At 42.3% G+C, this 21,019-nt stretch overlaps 1 long non-coding RNA gene across 1 annotated transcript in view; it reads right to left on the minus strand.

Annotated features, from left to right (window-relative positions):
- The window catches only part of LOC110401712, a 57,613-nt gene extending 40,661 nt beyond the window's left edge, over positions 1-16,952 (minus strand). Inside the window, exon 1 of the long non-coding RNA XR_002440549.1 lies at positions 16,768-16,952. This is a non-coding gene — a long non-coding RNA (uncharacterized LOC110401712). The remainder of the gene's footprint in view (positions 1-16,767) is intronic.

Consider the following 21,019-nt stretch of genomic DNA (forward strand, 5'->3'; position numbering starts at 1 on the left):
ATTTAACGTATCATGAGGAAAGGCCCGAATAAAGAGCACCGAGAAAGAGAATGGTGCAGCTAGCACCAGAGCGCACTGTTTTTGTTTATGTTTGCCAGAGCTTTCAACTGTTTATCAGAATGGCAACAGATGGCACAAGGCAAATGCGTGCACTTTTTCACAGTTTCCTACAAAACGAACAGATGTCTTCATTACATGCTACATGACCGCATTTAACAAAATGTGACAAGAAGCAGAGGTAGAGAGAAATGGCATATCCCTTTCCTAACCTGAATTGTCTCTTGGCACAGATTTTAGTTGTGCCTGAGCATGGGATTGAATGCACAAAAGGAGGGAATTAACAGTTTTTCTTCTGTACCTACTCCACCGCATCCTGTAAGCAAAGCAGAGAAAAAGCAGAGGCTTTGAGGTGGTTTCATCTATAGGAGACACAGCATCTCCCAACGGCCAAGATGGAGGCAGATGTTCTGATCATCTCTTCTTCTTAGGACTGTTTTCAGAGTATGACCATGCTCATCTGTGTGGTTGAGAGCCCTACCAAGAGAAACCACGTATTCCTAGCCACCTTTTGGCTCTGCTAAAGATGACATGCTAGTCAGTCCACCACTGACAGTGCTGCAGACAACCTCTGTATTGTCCAGGTTCTGCCACAGTCTGGACAAGACGTCAGAAGACTCAGCAATCCCAAACGACCCCAAACGCTCCAGGTTCCCTAGTGATGCAAGTCAGTAGAGGTCCATCAAAATAAATCTTTTCTGCAAATCAAGCCCATGCTGGGTTAAAAAATGCCTCTCCTTGCTCATCTGACCCGCTCAGCAACTCAAGGAAACCCTTGTGTTTCTGCAGGAGGCAGGACAAGACCTTCTCCACACCAACGGCTGTGTTTTCCCACCTTCATTTTTGCTCAAAACCACTCTAGAAATCAGGCAGGCTACAGAAAATCATTCCCTTTATTTTCAAATCATTTAAAGAAGAAAGGGAGAAAAACATTCAGGTTTGGTAGGTAATGGGCACTTGATGTCCACTCATTCAGGTGTCTAGTAATTAGCTACTATTCTTAGCAGAGAATGGATCAGACAAAGCTCAGAGCAAATTTACAGTTGATGGGAAAATTTTACATCATAGCAACAGACATTTTAATTCCAAGCCATATATTTCATTTTGTTTCTGCTGAAGGAAATAAAGCCAGCCATTTGAGACAGCTCTCCCAGTTAGACCACAGACATAAATTGCTTATACTTCTGCACTCATAGGCTGTAAGAATAGAGATGAAGAGAGAAGGAGTTGTAGAAAAGAGCAGCCTTGGACATATTTCTTCCAGCTGGAAGCTTTGAATTAATTCAATATGAAACCATACTCTAGCCTCTAAAGGAAAACTTCAGACCCTCCGTAATACATCTAGAACCCATCTCCAAGTCAGGCTGTCACAACTCAGCAGGAAGACAAAGCCACAGCAAATGAGACAGAGCAGACATTGCAGGCAGTCCTTTATTTGGTCCATAATACACACAGTTTCAAAGGAAGACAGATTTAATGATGTCCCTGACCAGAACTTCTCCAGATAGGTCAACATAGGATTTTTTTTTTGTATCTTAACATGCTGGCTCTAATAGCCTGGGGTTTTGTCAGGCACCAGCCACATCAGTGAGACAAAGCCTTTTTCCAGCAGTATGATATTTCTCCTATTCCCGACAAGTACGCCTCAGAACTGGCTGTCTCTCTCCCTCTAGACTTTAAGGGCTGTATAACCCCCAAGAAGGGCTTTATTTGGTCAAGGGTAAGAGCATATAAAACATAGGAAGACCCCATCTTGGATGATGTTAACTGACAGCCCAAGCGACAGAGGCCCAGACTCTTTGCTAGGTGGTACCAGCTCACTTCAAAGGCATTGAGCTATCTGCAGATGTGCTACAGGCCCATGGCAGAGTGTAGTAGGCTTCATAAAGTCATATTCCAACACAAAGTAGAGGAGAAGACTCTGGAGTTAAGTGCACTGTAGAACTAGTGATCAGCTGCCAATTATCAATACCTGTTGGCATCAAATGAGTGATCAGTCAAGCTGGTTAACTGGTCCTGCACACTGACGTGATGGCATCCCTGAGCCTCCCCATGCTGTCTTCATTCATTCATGGACAAAGTTGATATCTGCCCAGTGCAGTGTCAAAGATATAACCTAACTGCTTCTAGACCCCTGGAGCCTGCAGAACAGCTATGTGCTTATTGTTCCTTTATTTTAACATGTTACAGGCAAAATCAGCTGCAATTCTCAAAGGGAAAATAGTCTCTCCTTAGGTCTCACAGAAAGTTTTATGCAGTGCAGTTCTCTTCTACACACAGGTGGTTGGCTCTTCCCTTTGGGGTTAGGAGCCCAGGACACAGGAGACAGCCTTTGCTACTAGTAAAATTCTCCCATGTAAAATTCAATTTCTAAGAACCATCTAACATCAGGAAAACTATCTCAAGTAAATTTTTCGGCTTTCAATTAATTTACTTTCAGTCTAACAAAACTCAGTTGGTTAGGAAGATGCCAACTAGGTTTCCATTGTGAAACACCATTTTCAGTGCTCAGTTCCACATCGATGGGAGGCCACAGGAGCTTCCCAGTAGATTACAGTAGGCAAAGAATCAGGACCTCTGACTACTGCAGCAACAAAAACATCAGCAAGAACAGAAAATCTCTACAAGATGCCCACACTCCTCTGAGGAGAGAAGAAATGTCAGAACACAGCCAAGAAGGAATTCCCCCAAGCAGTAAGATGGAAAATGTTGCATTTTAAGGGAGGAGCACTCTTGCCATTCTTTCTACCATTATGACTTTAATGACCAGCTTCTCTCATTGTCTTTGCAGAATGCAGAATTTTCTCCTCCCTTCCCCTCATCTCCACCTCCCATCTTTGCTTTGAAGATGTCATCTGCAGCTGCTCACAGCGGTATTGCCCATCTGGAAAACAGCGCGTGCTAAAACCAGTTTCTTCCAGAGCCACTGTTCTCAGCAAATTGCTTCTCACAAGCCTTATGTCCCTCACCAGTTCTCTCATCCTCTTCCCTGTGGACACAGCAGCCCCTCCAGTGATAAGCGATCACATAGGGCCTCATTAGCAGTGCAAGGCACTCCACAGCAGGGGCTCTCTTAATCAGCTGCTGTGCTGTCCTCAGTATTTATTTCCTGAAAGAAAGACTAAAAATACAGGCAATGGTGACAGAACGCTTTCTGCAGGTGACTGTAAAATTGAAGGCAACAGTCTCACTTATTTCACTAAAAAGGCCGAAAGCTGAACTGATCCTCTATAACCCTTGGAACTTTTCATAAGGCACACACCATTGCACAGGATGTTGGAAGTCCAGTTATTTCCATAACACACAAAAACTAAAGGCTAAAAGTAGCAACAGCCTCAGATCTCTAAATGGAGTCTAAAGTGGCTAAATTCTGTGTGTATAAACTGTGATTTGGGTGTCCTTTCCACCCAGCCCAGAAGTCACAGGACATCTCCTTATCCGAGTCAAAGTTCTTGCTGAAGTCTCTTTCTTGGCGTCAGCTTCTTAAAAGAGGATTAAAGGTGGATACAGTCATTGTAATTCACATATTTTTCAAGTAAAAGCATACTGATTAAAATACACACTACGGTACAGAGCATCAAGGTTTCAGATTTTCCTGACTACACATTCAGTTTCTCACTTGACTCAGAACTTATGCCTCCGTATCAGTAGGAAGTAGCTTTGTCGTTGTTTTAAAGTAACTCAGATGTATGCTTCCACACACGTTTATGGCTCCATTGAAGAAAACACATGTTAAAAGGCATCGCTTCACTTGCTTGTAACAGTGTATACACCAATACCCAGGAGAGTAAGGGTCTCTGACATTGACACCTTATTGATAGAAAGATCAGAATGCCAAATATGTTGAATATAACACACACAGAAAAGGGAGACCATCATGAGTATCTTCAAGTAACATCTCTCCTCCAGAAATCCCACCCTAAACTCTAATTTTATCATTCCAAAAGAGACTATGCCGTATGAATTGTCATTAGCTATACAAAATGAGAAAAGAACATTCACAGTTTGCAATGGTTTTGCTCAAAGATCATTGTATAATGAAGAGAGACCAAATCAGACAGCAGGTCTTCCATAGTTTAAACAGTTGCTTACAAACCAGAAAAGGAATTCATAAAACTATGTTTAACACCATCTGGGAATCCCTCCCTACAATATTACCATCAATAATAACAGAAACCTAGCTACAGATTGTTTTACTTGGTGGACAGCTAAATACATCAGACCTAATTACATAACACAGGCCAAAAAGCAAAAATCAGCAAACACGGGGGACTGCTACCACAAAGAATGGGAAGATGGAAGGAAAAGAAAAAAAAAGCTGCATATTGAGAGTAGATGAACCTGGTTTGAAATCACCAGTCTCAACACCATAATTGAAATTTAGGAAAGGTCATTTGTAAATAAGGAGCCTGGTTTGAACTGCACAGCTGGTGCCTCTCAGTGACTCAAACCAGAGCTAAAGCTCCAAACACTCCTGAGAGCTAGAAAGAATGCACCGGGGAATTTACCTCAGCTGGTATATATCAGCCTAGCTCCATTGACTTCAATTAGCATGATGTTAAATCTTCAGCATTGACTTCAATGGGATTACAGTGATTTACGTCAGCTGAGGAGCTAACATTTCACTTTTAGGCAGACTCTTCTGTAGCATCTTCATTAGCAGAAATTTTGTGTAAAGAAAAGAAAAGCAGATATACTCTGTTCTTAAGGCTCTGGCTCCCTTCTGTAATGGGTATCTCATAAGCGCAAGAGATAGACTGGTGACCAAATATAATTAGCTCCATTTTCCTGCAGTTCAATCTGTGGTTACAATTATCCTTTTTTTGCTATAAACATCCAGCTAAGAATTGCTGGAGCCACTCCTTCCACTTCCTGCCTCTCCCCCCTCTTTAACAGCTCTAAATGCAGGTTTTCATAGAGGAGCAAGGTTTTTGCCCTTTCCTGCACATACACAGCTGGCAATTACTGCTAGCAGTTGGACTTCCCACTTCCTAGCTCTTTCTTCCTGTCTGTTTTCCCCAACTCTGTGAACAGGAGAATAACTCTCCTTTCACTAGATGTTACACGTGCGTCTCAAATCTCTCGGAGCATTCAGACCTAAGTTCAATAAGCTGTGAAACATGCAACGAGGCGCCACGGTCCTCCCGCAGGTTTCATTGCCAGATGTTGTTGGAAGAAAAAAACATCCTGGTACCTCCTGGATTCTAGCTGAGCTGCCCCCAGTGCCTGTTAAACACTGAAAATATTATCATCCGACACACCCAAACGTGGTCCTTTGAGGAATCCAATGGAAGGCATCCATACATCCTACTTCTATGTGCCCAATCTGAGTGCCTTGCTTGGGCTGCTTGGTACTCAGTGGGCAAGTCAGAGATTGCTTAGGAGTTTACTTCTCTCCGTGGAATATATAACCTGTCTGGGCTCCTAAATTACCCTTTTTTATATATATGCCTAAAGAGGGTGTGAATATTCTCAGAATACTTGTATATTACATTTCTCTTCTGCACACTGTTATCATATGAATCAGATGATGAAAGGAAGTTTGCCTGGTCCAGGGTTTTCTTAAAACAAGAAGACCTTAAGGCTTATGCAAGCGTGGAGCATCAGGTCTTGCTGCTCATTACCAAGGCTGCATTTTGGGTAGAATTAGGAAATGGACTCAATGAACCTTATGGTCCCTTCCAACTTGGGATATTCTGTGATTCTTTGTGATTATGTAAATGACTGATGATGCATCTCCTGGTCAAATTGCAGTGGTTTCAGGCTGACCTGAAATCAAAGTGTTTGAAAGTCCCAGTGAAATGAGCCGTTTCAAATATCACTATGTTTAACACACTTCGTTCAGCCTGAAACAAAAGATTTCTTTCCAAAGTCATTTTATATTTAAATTTTGCTGGATTATCACAAGACACCATTGCAAGTCACAATGCTTAAAGGTTTCACTTAAAAAATTAAATGTTTTCACTTAAGAGTTTTCTCCTGAATTCTTTTTCATCTGAAAGCACTGGAGACCAAATCCAGGACCAAGTGACAAACAATTCCAGTTTCCCCAAAATTTCCTTTTCAGTAAATAAGCTGTTTAACTGCAACAACATCCAGTTCTAGCATGATTCTCAGTGAATACCACACACAACTGCACCAAAGCACTGTCCTTAAGCAGTGGACAAACACAGCAGATTTCCTGCTAGCTCCCAGCCCTCCAAGGACTACTTTGAAGAACAAAGTTCCTCTACAACCCAGACAGATGCTCCTCAGAAGAAAGACTGGTGTGACGCAGACATTCCTTGCTTCCTCTTCTATCTTTCTACCCTCAAGGGCCTAATACCCAGCCATGCTTTCTTGGCAAATGACAAAAATCAGTCTGTCCATAGATACGAGGCCCTCTTTTCTGGTAATTAAGCAATATAGTCAAGTTAATGAAATGTCAAGGACAGACTGAAAGTGACTGGGGAAGGAAATCAAAGCGCACACACCGTTTCAAGAGTTTTCAAAAGCAGTTATCTATAGAAAAATATTCATGCTCTCTTGGAATTCTTTCCTTGTGTGCTTTGTACAGCAATTGCCATCTCAGTAGTGAGGTTAAGATTCTTGCTTCCCTACCTTTGGTCATCATCTCCTATACAGTTGCTAAACCCAAGAAAATGGGTTTTTTTTATGCCATGAATTACTCAGGAAATACTCTGAGAAAAGTTATTTATAGATAATTGGATTTACTATCACTAGCAAAATGTCACTGAAATCTCAAAGGTGCACTGCCTAATTTGGCTGTTATTGTCTCATTGTTACTGTGTATTCATGGACTTCCTCTGCAAGCCTCCAGTTTTTAGGACTTTTCCTTCTCCTGTCTTCCTCCTACCACCTCCCCAGACTTTTCCTCTGGTGTTGCATTGTGCCACTTCTCAGTCACGATTTGCAGATCAAATTCTAACTCCAATGCATTTCTAAGCCTCAAGCTGAAAGGGAAAAAATTGCTGCCATTTCCACAAAGTTCAATTTTAGCCATGCAAAAAGTGTTTAGTTTAAGCTGAAACGAGGTGGCAAACTTTGCTCTTCTTTCAAAAGCCAGTCAGCTGCAAATGACATCATGTACAAACACTCAGCAGATAGCTCAAAGGAGCACGGAATTATTGATAATATTGACAGAGATCAGGGAGAGAGGTGGCATGGATGATGGTCAGATAGTCCTCAGTGTATTAAAAGTCATCAGAAAAAGACTGATTGGAGACGTCAGAGAAGTGCTGGGTAGCTACTCTGAAGTAAGACACTAACCTACAGGAACAGCTTGAAAATTATGCAAAGTGTAAAGTAACGCTCCTGTAGTCATAGAATCATAGAATGGCTTAGGTTGGAGGGGACCTTAATGCCCACCCCACTTCAACCCCCTGCCATGGGCTGGTTGCCCCCCACCAGACCAGGCTGCCCAGGGCCCCATCCAACCTGGCCTTGGGCACCCACTGCTGAGTTCCTCTTCCTTGTCTCACAGAGTAACTACGTTCTAATCACATTTCCAGTTTGAGAGCAAACTCCCATTCTCAGCTGGTCATGTGATCCCAGGAAAGTAGGATTCAAGAAGAAATACCAAATATCCTGACACATCAGGAAGGTACTGGAGAACTGGAAATGCAGTAGCACACTGCTCTGAAAAAGATGCACTAGAAGAGATCTGTTATGAACTCTGTACTTCCTAACCTAAAAGGAAGTTCCAGAGTTTCATTTCTCACCTTAAGAAGGTCCAGATTACACTGTCTGGCTCTTTCAAGTCTTCTCCTTTTCTGGATTTTCTCCCCTCTGTTAACTCCTCCTTTTTTAATTTTTCCCCACCATATGGACAGTTTCACCTTTACATGACAGCCTCTTCATGTCTGCATGTGTTTTTCCATTCACCATAACCACATAAAAAAATTAAGACAAAGTCTGCTTTTAAGGTGACGTATTGAACATTTACCGAGGAGCTGCAGAACTGTAATCCAATAAGTTGTATAAATGCAATAACAACAACATACTTGTGCAAACACCTCAGACATCTCCCAGTGCCAAGTCAAAGTTGTAAAATTCTTGATTGTAATCAACACCAAATAAAAAAAAAAATAAACCTTGTCCATTCAAAAATCTTTTCCCTTTATCTTTGCCTCTGTGTTCCCTATTCAACATTTTATTGGCCATTTTTCTAATACCGCATTCACCTCAAGTGACATTAAGCTGATGTAATAGAACCATTTTAATCAGTAACAATCAATTTTATTACTATGAAAACCTTAGGGACAGAACATTAAATACATACCATGTAATTAGTTTTGATAAAACAAGCCTTCATCTTAGCAAATCAAATATAATGAAAAGGAAATTTAACAGCTATAAAAATCTACGGCATAAAGAAGGTGTGAATATGCATGCTGTACATGCAGCAGTATATAATCGTGTTTCAGTCCATCGACACACAGAATCCATGCAAAGGCAAAGAAGAGCTCTGGATAAACGTTAGGAAATATAGGAATGACCAAAATGTTCTTTCATGGAGAATAATCTACTTTATACGCTAATTTTATAAGCTACATCTTAGAACATAATTCAGAACGAGAGGAGTCTGCAAAATGGCTTAATGAATGCACTTACTGATGCAATGAAACCAAGACGAAAAGTGGTACTGGGAAAAGCAGAGTAAATACCCACTCCCTAGCTAGTGACAGAAATAGAGTTTCTGCCCCTGTGTTCATTCAGAGTGCAATTAATAACTGACAGCATTCTGCATCCTCTGTGCCACCAGGGCTGGAAGTGTTTACAAACAACTGGTGGTGCAGTGTCCAAAGTGCACATAAGAGCCTCCCTCCTAGGCACAGACCTGTATTTCTCCAGCAACCAGGAATTCCCACTGAGGTCACTAGCAGCATGCAGGCACTTTGTTCTGTTTCTTGCAAGGACCACATCCTTGTACAGATCATGATATTCCTCAAGCAGCAACATTTAACAGCGCTGAGGGGATTTGGTGATGAATTACCCTTTTTCATTAGCCAGTGGGTTGTTTTGTTTGAAATTATTTGGAAAACATAAATAATGTTTCCACACTTACTAATCATCCACTGGGGGCATATTTAAGTTGCAATTCATCAACAGTGGAGTTCTGCCACACAGAGCGTGCTACAAAAATACTGAGACAACACCTTCCCAGCCAGAAATCAGCAGTCTCCTGCTCCAGCCCTCCATCCTGCCCTTGGTTTCTTGGCCAGAGGACCTCCTGCTTCTGTTGCAATTCTCACTTCGTTTCTCAGATAGCCATTAAGATTGCTTTGTGCTATTCCCCAAGGGGAACAGAAGAGCTGCCCCAAAATCCAGAACAATTGGCATTTTTTCTCTCTCAGCAGAAAATTGGATTTTCTGCTACTCTTCAATAAAAATAGATTATTTCAGAAAGTCTTCTAATTTTAAATGTTTTCCCAGAGCAAATGTTGATTCAGTGTTTTCAGGGGGGTTTCCAAACCAACCAAACTTCAAAAATACACAAAAAAGTCCTCATGATTTCCTAAGAAAAAGTTTCTCCAGTCAATTATGCCTATGAAAAGTAAAGGTATATATTGCTTTCCATGGATGTTGCCACAAGAAAATAAAGCATTTTCTGATAGAAACGTAAAGGTTGGAAGAGACCACTAAGATGATCAAGTCCAACCCCAACCCACCCCACCATGCCGACTGACCATGTCCCTCAGTGCCACATCTCCACGGTTCTTGAACACCTCCAGGGACAGTGACTCCACCACTTCCCTGGGCAGCCTGTGCCAACCAACACATCACCACTCTTTCTGAGAAGCAATTTTTCTTAATATCCAACCTGAACCTCCCCTGGCGCAACTGAAGGCTATTACCTCTCATCCTACCACTGGTACCTGGGAGCAGAGGCCAACCTCTACCTTGCACCACATTTCTCAAGTTTGGGGCATGCCAGAAAGGACATTACTGGAGGATGGAAGAGCCTTGATCTCCAGGTCATGGCGGCAGGATGGGGCACGCAGCTGAGGCAGACCCATTTTTGCTGCAGAGCTGGGGCAGCAAAGTCCATAGCAGCGTTGGCTCTAGCCCAGCCACAAATCCCAAGGCACCAGCAGCTGCTACCAGCAGCAGGACTGACAAGATCATCAATTTCTCTGAGAACCTGCAGCATCTGGGGAGCATATTTCATTTCAGAAACACTGTGCATTGATGTGTCTGAAACAGACTTTTCTTAGGATTCCTGGTTCACGTGAAGCATTGAGGACGGCTGGCTTCAGTCTGAGAGAAAACAGGGAAAAAAAAAAGTTTTATGCCACCTGGAAACCCTGGGGTTTCAGCTGTCTCTATTTGCAATATCTATGTCTGGTGTAGGAAAAGAATCAGGCAAAGAATCCCCCAGGATCAGCCTGACCCATCCATTCAATTTTCCCTATTATCCTTTCAGCTGAGGCTGCTCAACCCACATAGGCTACATCAGCTCCAGCAAGTGGGATGCACAGGCACGTACTCAGCCTTATATTCCTCCGAACTGAGGTGACTCATGCACATGGATAAAATTTTCCCAAGTCATCACAAGTCTCACAAGCCAAAGATGAGCATTTGAAAGAAACATTCAACACTCAAACCTGAATCCTTAATTCAAGGTGACCTTGGATTTTTTATTAATGCTTTGATCACATCTATGTCTATGAAATGACATGATTCGATTACCATGTGTTACATCCTTGCATTTACTTATACCTCAGAGGGCCTAATTTGTGCCTCTGATGTATTTCTGAAGTGATTTCTACAGAAAGATAGTTTTAAGTGTTTAAACTGTATTATTAATTCAACATACTACTTTTGCTCCATTGTTCTTTTTTTTTTTCCCTGCTGTTAGAATACGTGAGAAGAAATTTGAAGTTAATGAGCCATTAGGAATGCATCACCTCTGCACATCAGTAAAGAAAACATTTTGTTTCCACTCTTGTCCATATAAAGATAGGTACTTAAATTCCTGCACAGATGGACACCTCAGGATAAAAACCCGGGATCCACTGTCAGTAGCAAAATTCTTACTGATTTAAATAGGGTAGAATCAAACCTAGAGAATGACAACAAGGCATTTCTGTTCAGCACATCGGTCTCTCCAGCTGTATGTGCAGCACATGGAGTTTGTTGATATCTTAATATGAATAAAATGCTCACTGACATGTTTTATGTGTCTGCATATGTACTGCAGCTGGATGCACAAGTCAGTGCTCCAAGATCTTAACCCTTTTGTCTGATCACAAATTACCAGCCAAGGCAGAGATTTTTTGTCACTTTTATTCTATTTTTCTTAGGCATGCAACGGATCAGTTTAGGAATGCAAGCTACATTTTACAACTTGCTAAAAAAATAGTCTGTTCATGCGTGCCTCAATTCAGGAAAGAAATTAAACCTGACCACAGAAGGGGCTACGCAACACTTGAAATATTTTTTTTGCACAGTGACTGGCCGCCATGGCTCTCTAACCCAGGCTTTATAGCAAACCTCACAGCTCCCTCTCAGGTCCAAGAATGGAAAAGCTGCACTGTAAAGAGCAGCAACCAGTATACAGCAGATGCAGAGGAGAAGAACTAAGAACTAGGGACTTACAACACGTCATGAAAGAGCATTGACTTGCCTTACACCCACCAAAGAAGATAAGAAAAAGCCTAGAAAAGTTTTAGGAAATATTTGAGACTCTGAATGGTTAAGGGTGATCTTTTTCCACCGGGACAGCAGTAATAATGCCTTGTCAAAGGTGACGGATGATGCATGTTCTCAAATTTGCCACTACCCATGGCCAGATCCTCACTCTCATCCTTCCCTTCTATACTTTCTGCATTACAAGTAAAATTCAAAAAAAGGCTGCAGCATCATTGGTAGTACAAATACCCTCATAGATAATTATTTACTGCATATTTGTTACAAGTCCTGCTTTCTTGAGGAATTATGGAAGGATAAAACTTCCCTTCTCAGCTGTTCACAACTAAGCCAATAAGCCAGACTGCAATTGCATACGCTAGGAAATCACCAAAACTTCAGTTGTTCTAGCTCATTTGGGAGGACACACACAAATATACTTGTGCTGTATTTGCCTAATTCCAATATAGCTTCACTTGCCTGTATGCATTTCCACATCAAGATACAATAATTAGATATACAGAATCCAAACAGCTTAGGTTTTTACACCATTCTCCCTCCCTTCCTCCCCCACATTCCTAACTACTCCGCAACATGAAGAAATTAGGAAGAGGAAGGCTTTAAGAACGATATGCTGATTTCTGAGGGGCTGATAGTACATTTTCCCTAAGAGGGCTTGGTAGCTAAGTGTCTCAGTGTACCAAGGCGACCCAACAATCTACTCTTGAATTACCAGTACTTGATGTGACGTGTCACAGCACCGCAATGTGCATCTGACTCCAGAAAACACCACCCTGAAGGAGCAGTTTTCACAATAAACGTCACCTCCCTCTGGAAATAAGAGCCAAGGGAACAATGTTTATGGCTTTGTTCTGGGCATGGCAGCAGGTTACACAGTGAAAGGCTAATAGCTATATATCAGCTTCGTTTTGCGGGCTTTGGGTAAGACTAAGGTACTTCTGATAAATGGAACATTAGATTTTCAAGTTACCCATGCTTGTTTTAATAAGGTATTCAACAAGTCATTCATTTTCCCTTAGAACAAGGGCACATTACTGGACTGGAAGGAACCAGTCTGTCCAAAATCAAAGAGTATGTGCATGTCTGTGTTTGTATGCACAGACAAGGGAATTGTTACTGGAAAACAGCACTTGCTTTTAAAATAAAATCCATCTTGTGAATCCCTCCATCAGGAATCAACATGCAAGTGCTGATACAGATGTCACCTAAGGTGCCAGTAAGATCAAAGCGGTGCTTGCAAAGCTCGACTCCAATTCTTGGCGAAGGTGCCGATGGTGAAGAGGGATTAAAAATAAGTAGGGCATAAAAGCTTCAGCATGAAACTCCACTCCTTACAGGTAATGCAGCAACCCACACAGGAGATGACAGAAATGCTGAAACCAGCTAGACTGGCAGGCTGATAGGGAAATGGAATCCATCACACTTGAGCTTCAAACAGGGTCAGGTAGCAAAGCTATCTGCATGCCAGGGGCAGGAAAGGTAAAAGAAGAGCAGAAAACCTGATACCAGAGACTTCATGCTTGGTCTGCTGTCAGCAGAAGGGTCAGAGGCAGAAAAGGAGGCACTAAAGGAGGTAGGGCATTTTCAGCAGGAAAATGCATTACTCAAGTTCTCTCAGTGCTCTGTATGATGTTGTTGAAACAACTTTAGTACCTGCAGAGAGGAAAAATAGGTGCTACCAGAGGTGGCAGTTATCTTATTTATTTAGCTTTAGTTTAGGCTCCTCTGCTTGTTATTCAAGTAAGTCTTGCTGGCCTGAATCACCAGTGCTTTTATCACAGACCTGATAACCATACACAAACCATCTCAAAGAGGTGATATTCCATCCATATTTTACCAGAAGATGGTTTGCATCCCACCAAATGATGAATATTGAAGGCCTTCCCTTAGTTGAAGTATCCTGAATAGAGCTTTTGTCAGTGCAGCCTTAGAGGTTTGAGAATGAGAAGAAATTTTGCAGGAAGAGATGTTTAAAAAAAAAAAGAAAGAAAGAAAAAAGAAAAAAGACACAGCTGGAGAAGGCTGCACAGCTCTTCAGGTCAGAGACAGAAGCAAAAACTACAAGCTAAAGAGATTCCAAGAACAAACGTCCTGAGATTCGCTTAATTGTGGGAATCACCTCATCACTCATTCTCTAATAAATGCTTGCCAGTACTCGCTGCTGCCTGAATGACGAGCTAGATTAAAAGGCCTAAGGTGAGAAAAAATTAGAGAGTATAAAAAAACATATTACATAGTTTTTCTTTTGTTGGAGGTCTCTAACAGCAAAGGGATCCCCTGCAGCCCTTACAGTTAATAAGAATCAGGTCCATTGTCTTTTAAACAAAGTGTCAGGAAATAAATGTATGTTGCACCTTTTACATTTCTTCCCTCATTGTTCATATAATAATGGGCAGACCCTGTCACAGGACCCAGAAGATTACATTTCCCATCTGTTACAGACAGCACAGAGCAATGGTTTTACATTACCATGTAGGGTTCAGGAGCTTTGTTCAGCAAAGTCTATTAGGAATGCACACTGATTCCAATTAGGCAGCAGAGGAAAGCAAAAAGTATGGAAGAGAGATTGCATTAAGAAGTTTGGCTCTAAGTCTTAATTTCCTGGAAAACTAGAATATTTTGAGCTGGTTCTTCTCCAGGTAAAAATGCAGATCTGTTTGTACAGTAAAGACAGCATCAAGACTGAGATTGAACGCATGGCCATGCGCTGTCTGTTGCTCCATGTAAGAAATGCAAATCAGACTTGCACATGATTTTGCACAGAAAAGCCAATGAAATTTATTGACTGGTTTAATTCAGCTAAACAGGAAGGTCAGGGATTGGAGAATCACGAGTTTCTGGTAAACAGGAAGGGCAGAGACCAGAGGGACAAGCCCAAACTGAGTATGCTGAATGCGAACAAAATAGCAACAGGATGGGTCTGTCACCAGTTGGTGAGGCTATGTTATCTGACACTATTCCCAGCAGGACAGGTGACCTGAAAAGCATGAACTCTACCACACAGCCCACAATACTCATCACCTCCTTTAGTCTCTAGGCCACCATGGCATGGTTGACCCTTTGTCCTGATCTTGGAAAGAAACTGGCTGCCAGGAAATGGGTCTTTGACACTAGCTCTTTCCTTTGGCTAAAGATAAAAATTCCCTTCCTTACACTTTTTCCCATGCATCTTCTTTTCCACTTTTAATGCATACTGTCTTCTTTTGTTCTTTTAAGCAAAGGTAGTAAAATCTGTTTCATTTCTATAGCCAACACTGATATTTCTCCAAACTACTGTGAGCTTGCAACCAGAGGGATGCATAACAACATCTCTTAAAGTCCAGTAATAGTAAAACCAGCAATGGCCGAAGCACCAGCCTGAGAGAGGAACACGTCATTATCTCCCTTCTTCCTGGCTTGCCTGGATTCACACTCCAAGCCATGCACACTGAGCCAACCTTAAGTTACCTGGGGGTCAGCTCATGCATTCATTGAGGGAATTTGCCTATATACCAGGTCATAAGCTCTCTGAAGCGATGCCCAGACCAGATTTGTGCTTGCACAAAACCAAATTGAATGCTAAGAATATACAAGCTTGTCTAACAACATCAGGCAGACCTACCAGTGAGGGTCCATGGCAGATGGCAACTGAAATGGAGTTAGCAGTCTCCTCATAATTACTTTTTCCACCCTTCTCCATTTTGTACACACTAGTCTGGAAGGAATCAAGATCAGGCTCCCAGAGCAAAAAGTTTTGGTCCATCTCAGTTCATCTCCTTCCCCAGAAGGAGGCTGTCATCAGCTTTCATGACATCACTTCATGACATCAAAAAGACCAGCAGACAAGGTAGGTCTTCCTAAGCAATTATTTGGTACTAAAAGGAAAGGGGGCCACAAGTACCGTTAGAATATTTTATTTTGATATTCTTTATATAGCAAATGTTTATTTTTCCCAATTTCCTATACCTTTAAGGTAAATGTTTAGATGCATTAATAAGTTGGCTGCTTGTGCCAGAGCCCAGCGACGTGAAGTCCTTGCCCTTGATGCCTCTACCTGATGTAGCTGTTTAATGTTGCTCAAGTGGCAGAACTCACATGGACATCTTTGAGACTCCAGGTCCTTTTAGTACTTTCAAATTAATCTGTGAACTACGCCTGAGATGGAAACCACAGGTTGCCTACTAAATGGTGGTATTCTCAACACTGTATCCAACCACTAGCAGGCGTAGCTGGAGGAGTTTCTGGAAGAGCTTTGTATGTAAGGGCACACAGCATAAACATAGAAAAGATCTCACGGCTTTTACAGCATCCTCCCTGAAGCTTCAGGTGGCTGGCAATAGACAGTGGTGCTTCCACAAAGAAGCTGGAGAAGGAGGCAGCTACCATTCCAGACACGAGCACTGCAGCAGAGCTGTGCTCAGAGCCCACACCAGCCCACAGACAGCTCTTGCAAGTGATGTTCATAGGTCCCATGGGTGTAAAACTTTAAACCGCTATTTGATCACGTACCCCATCTGCATGCAAACCTGTTCTGGGCTTCAAAGCAAACATTACACATGGCCTCACTACACAAGCAAGCTTTGTACACAAAAGCTGAGTTAAAAATTCTCCAGGTTGTAAAGGAGGAGAGAAAGGGGGTCACCTAGCCAAGCTGAGAGCATAAGAGCAAAACTTATTACATATAATGCAGCCACATATGTTCACTAACTGGACTGGTCCCCTGCCCTCCCGGCAAAGTTGAACAGATGTCTCTGAAATCAGATCACCTAAACACCCTCTATTTTTGGGCATCACCTTTTTTCCCTTGCTGGCAGATCTGAAAGTCCAATTTGCCAGGGTAATAGCCTCTGCATGCATGGAGGCTTTCAAAGTTGAAGCATCCGTCTCCTAGCAACTGGAGAGACTTGAAGGAGCCTTTTTTTTTTTTTCCCCTTGGTACCCACTGAGACATGTCAATTACTTAGATCTCCCCAAATAAAGACACAGGACCAGATGGCCTCTCTCCACCTTCTCCAATCACAGCCACATAGTGTAGAAAGCAGAAATCCATGCAAGGGGTTAAAAAATAATGACAATTACCTGGCAATGCGGGAACAGGGAAGGCAGGCTGCTGCATCCTTCTGTCCATTGACACCAGCACGGGAGATAGGTATAGATGCTTGGTCTTATAAGAGAAGTGACAATGCCAGGAGAGAAGACAGGATCTGTATGATGAGATCAGAGACTCTTCCACTCTCCAGTCTCAGGGGAGAAGCTCTGGAAAGGCAAACACAGGGGCCTCAGTTCACAACAAGCCTCCCTCTGGAGTCATAACTCAATGCTTAAATAGATACCACACAAGTAAGGGCCAGTTGGGGCCGTATAGGCACCAGGAGCACCTGGGAGCAGAGACCTGCATGCAGCCAGCATCAGGGGAGAGCAGAAGACAGCTGCTCCCCAAGGAGAGGGAACAACCACAAGACAGTGTGAATCCCAGCCCAGGCAGCACCCAGTCCTGCAGGCCTAAACATGGCAGACAGAGCCTGAGTATCTCCTCAGCTTGTGACAATATCCATCAGCAGTTCCAGACCTTGCAGGTGGTTCACAATATTGAGAACCAAACACTGAGACTAGTCAGGAGAAAATGGATACAAAACCACAGACAGGGCTGGAGGCAAAGGTGCAGCACAGTAGACGGGCCATTCAGGAGACAAGGCCAAAACAGGAAGCAAGGTACAATGCACAATTCAAGGTGATCTTTCAGGGGACAAAGCACATACAGCATTGCCATGAGGCTTACCCAGAAGACAGGTTCACTTACAACACAGAGACTGATGGCCTGACTTTAAATGGAGCCGCTGGGAGGAGGGTATGATGCCCAGGTGAGGCTGATCAAAGGTATTAAGTCCTGTTACTTCCCTCTGGTCCCTCATAACGAGTTTGGTAGCAGTGAAATTGGGTACGGACCATATTTGTAATCTCTTCCCCTATGCACACCTGCTGCTCTGCCCAGGCCATCTTAGCCCCTCTCCTACTCCTTCACAGGTGGCTTGGGCCATTAGGAGAGCACCTGGCCTCACACAAACCACCACAGCCAGAATGAAGAGGTGCAGGTTTAGGACTTTAAACAGGGCCTAAGGAGTGACTCTGATTTCACAAATTACAAGCAGCCTTCCTACAGTGCCTCTGTGTTGCATAGGTAAACAACACAGAAGGGTCCTTTGCCGCCAAAGGTATGGCTACAACTGAGTGGCTCGTGCATCCCTCTCTTAAAGTTAAAAATCATCATAAACCCATAGACTAGCATACAGTACATCTGACACTGCTAAGGCAGTTAAACTTGTCAGAGTAATTTTGAGAGCATTGCAGAGTTCTTTAGTGTAAATAGCAGGAATCCCCAGTGTAAATAACGGGGCAGTAGAACCTGAGGGAAATGAGCCAAGTTTGGTGCGAGGCAGGATTCAGCACTCAATAATGGAAAATGGAGACATTTCCTCCTCCACCTCACCCTCAATTGTGCTTTTAGGCATCTCGAAAAGCAAGGATCAAGGAGGTCACATTTCTGGCTGGATTCCCAGCTCTAATTCAAGGGCAGCACTGTCCGCTACACAGCTTTCTAACGGAGCAAAATACACTTGAGATAATTTGTACTGTAATTAGAAACCTTGCCTACAATTTTGATTGGGAAAAAAAATCTCATCTCCAATAAACAGAATCTATTAAATACTCACCACTATGTTGGGGTGTTTATTATGCTGTATTTACATGTTTCCACCCAAACTCTGGAAAAGTTTAACAGGAATGAAAATACATGAGATAAAAATAAATCTGTATTTACCTATGCCTTTTTTACATGTACACAAGCATAGTAAAATGCAACTAATCTAAGCAACTAAACCTGAGTTAACATCTTCCTGTAAAAGTGACAGAGAAAAAAAGCAAGGAGCATTCACAGACATAGAAAGGATGAAAAATTTCTAGAGATTTCTGTCTGAAAGCAACAGGTTGATCATTACATTTTTTTATTTTAAGTCTGGATAGGACTGATAATTTGGTGGCAGTAGTGGAAACAAGTCTCCTTTGCAACATCTACATCTCCTGTTAACTGAGCATGAAGATGTGAGTGTATACACCGGTAATAATCCTTTTAATTCTTTTTTAAAAGAAACAATAATGTCATGTGATCTGGTCACCTACACTCAGCTAGCAGACAGGACACAAGTAAGCATGATGGGATCCTAATAGCTCAAGCCAGCAAGCAACAGTGCTGCTGAATTCTGAACAAGCTGCAAATGGATGGGGCACTCCCAAAAACAAGAACCCTACAGAGAGCGACAGGTTCATCCTCATGCATCTTCTTGCTTTTAGCATAAAGGTTATTCCAGCAAGGTCACCTCAGACCTCAAGGAACGGTTAATGGCAGCAGCTGTCTCAGAGGGCTCTTCTCACTTGTCCCAGCCCTTCTTTTACAGCTGGCAAGCAGCATGTGAGGGGTCAACCCACACTAAAAAAATAGTTCTGCAATTTTGGAGTGCAGTTTTGGAAGTGAGCAGCACCCCAGATGCCTTTGCAGGGCCCACCCTCAGACTGAATGTGAATGGGGCTGAGGAATTTGGAGGAAAGTTCTTGAGCTGCTTTTGCACAGGGATTTGTTGTGCTCCAAAGCTTAGGCTGAACCCTGCAGCTGCTCCCATGGGAAAGACTTTGTGGACCTACAGGAAGGCAGGATGAAAACTTGCCCATGACTCAAGAATTGCTGTGAACTGGAATAGCTTATATTTCAGATTTAGAAAACAAAATAGGAGATCCAGGGATCACGCTCAGGGTAGCTCTGGTGTACTGCGATCTGTGCAAAATAAGGCATAAAACAGCTGTCCTTCTAGTCATTGTATCCCAACAGAAATGTAAAGACAAAAGTCCCAGTCAGTGACTACCCTTTTAAAAAATATTTTGTCCCTATTTAAAATTATGCTACTGCAAGTTTGTTATTGATAACACCAGCTGCCAATTAGTTATCACTTTTAGACTAGTAATTATTTGCAAAACTCAAATATCAGCAGTGAGAGGGCTGGAATTGTTTTGAGGTTATTTTTATTATTTCCTCAAAGGAAGTTAGCCCACTAAGCCTGTTCAGTTTGCATAAACCTTGTAATCTTTTCTAGCAAATCTCATACAGAAGTATTTCCCAGTGTCTGCTGAACGTGGTGATAGCAAATACACATAGACACAGCTTGTAATTTAGAGAATATTTTTGTTTTATTTATAACATGGAAGTGAACAGGATGGTCTGTTTGCAGTTGCCATGGAAATTGCTGGCATTAGCTTACTTCCTACCCAAGAGAAAGCAAAGAGCTTTTCACTTTCTGCTATTTAACCTCTTTTAATATTAAAACCCTATATACTGCAATTGTACAACTCTGTCCTTTCTGGAAGATCAAGGGCATTCTAGAGCTATCATGGCTAAAAAGAAATTAGCTGTTCTGAGTACTGTGCATTTGCTTTGTGAACATGATATTTCTTGAATCAGATCAAGTTCCACTGCTTAAAAGCACTTCTTTTTTTTGTGCGTTTTTTTTTTCTTTTTAATACTTAGGAAAAACCTTTTGATTGTGAAAGCAATGAAAACTATGGCAAAAGATGGGCTAAGGCAGTTAATGCAAAGCACCTCCCCATAATTTTTACTAACTTCTCCCTACCACATTGCTGCTCTCAGGTGTGATCCCAAAGGGTAGAGGAGCACACCAATGATAAATATCTGTACTACACTGACATCCCTGTCCACTCCTAAAGTTCAAACAGCAAAGCAGTACAAAATCCCATCTCCCTTGCAGAATTACAACCTTGAAGAGGCAGAAGGGACTCCATGAAGCCCTGTGGTACTTCACTTTTACCTTTGCAGCTAATGGCAGCTGAAAAGTTCCCAGCTGATATCAAGTCGGATAACAGCAAAAAGTTCCTCCTTAATCCAGTTTCAGTGAGTCTTGATTCTGCTAGTATCTATATAACCATGAAGCAGCAATACTGAATCTAGAAGCACCATGCTGTCAAGGCTGAGTGTCCCCTGGACCAAGGAGAGGAGGTTCCACCTTGTCCCATCATTCTGGTGATGGAAAATCCACCAGCCCCTCAGAAGAGGGGTTAATCACTGTATTTAGAAGAGATACGTTAAATGAGCCTACCTGGGGCAGGGAGGAAACAGGTCAGCCTGGGAAAGGAGAGGAGTAGAATATTTTGCAGATACGCGCACAGAGTAACACGTTCTTTTTCTTCCTTTATGCCCCAAATATCAAGGATGTGCAATTACATAATTATAAAGAAAAAGGAATCAGGAAAAAACATTGACAACCTTCTT

The sequence above is a fragment of the Numida meleagris genome, chromosome 6 (assembly GCF_002078875.1).
Source record: "Numida meleagris isolate 19003 breed g44 Domestic line chromosome 6, NumMel1.0, whole genome shotgun sequence".
NCBI classification, from domain to species: Eukaryota; Metazoa; Chordata; class Aves; order Galliformes; family Numididae; genus Numida; species Numida meleagris.